The sequence below is a fragment of the Penaeus monodon genome, chromosome 27 (assembly GCF_015228065.2).
Source record: "Penaeus monodon isolate SGIC_2016 chromosome 27, NSTDA_Pmon_1, whole genome shotgun sequence".
Taxonomy (NCBI): domain Eukaryota; kingdom Metazoa; phylum Arthropoda; class Malacostraca; order Decapoda; family Penaeidae; genus Penaeus; species Penaeus monodon.
The window spans coordinates 13,321,854-13,322,076 of record NC_051412.1 but is presented as its reverse complement, the minus strand read 5'-3'; positions in this window follow the sequence as shown (position 1 = coordinate 13,322,076).

Genomic DNA, 223 nt, shown 5'->3' with positions numbered 1-223 from the left:
TGCCTCAATGGTTCTCACTTTTGTTAACTGCAGATGAATGGAAGATCATTCTATATTTTTATTTCCAATTTTATAAATGGATAAAAGAAAATGGATATAGAAAAGGTATATAAATCCAGGCTCCAGATACCCGACCTTACCCCCGGCAGTGGTATTGTGTCATCATAAAAATGGCAGCGAACAAGCGATGAGCTAAGGATATTTTAGTTGAAAATGTTATCGT